Below are 759 nucleotides of genomic sequence, written 5' to 3'. Positions count from 1 at the left end.
TGTTAATTCTTCAGATGATCCGCTGTCCTTTTTCTTCCGTGGCGCAATTTCCTTTACGCGTAATTTTCTTATAGAGTGCTCGAACAAGTTGTTCTCGAGGTAACTTTTAAACGCGTGTGTCTGCGATGACTGTGTCAGAATTAGATTAGATTAGTAGAAGCAAAGTAATCACTTGTACTGGCCAGCCCTACTGAAAACGAAACCGTGTTCTCCTTAAATCCTGTGTCTAATAACATCATAAAGCATATAGGAAAAACGGGCTTTTCTGTGCGATCCTATATGTTTCAAACCGGGTTATCGGATGTGAAAGTTATGGGCCAATGGGTTTTTTCAATAGGAAAGCCACATAGCAGCGGCCGAAATTTGTCTTAAGATCATGTAAGCACGATTATTAGCAGCACTTCACTTGTTAAATGTTTAAACATTGACTTTATGGGCTGGAGTCAATCAGCAATCAAAGTGTAATCGTTTCTCTCACCTTTCAACCACTTTTGAAAAATACGCAAAACTGGATTGCACCAATTTCCTGAGCTCGATTACTGAAGCGCATTGCTGTACCAAGTGATGTTCTAACACTGGAAAAAACCACTACTAAACAACTGTAGCACTGGCCACTTGGAATCATGTAGGATTCTACAGCGTTTGCGTAGAAATCACAAGATTTTACGCAAGTGTTGACGTTCTGGCGTACACTCTAAAAACAGTTGCACCCTTTGTATATTTGTCACACAACAATATTTGTCATCTGTCTGGCTTGCA

The sequence above is a fragment of the Dermacentor variabilis genome, chromosome 11 (genome assembly GCF_050947875.1).
Source record: "Dermacentor variabilis isolate Ectoservices chromosome 11, ASM5094787v1, whole genome shotgun sequence".
Taxonomy (NCBI): domain Eukaryota; kingdom Metazoa; phylum Arthropoda; class Arachnida; order Ixodida; family Ixodidae; genus Dermacentor; species Dermacentor variabilis.
This window is presented reverse-complemented; position numbering follows the sequence as displayed.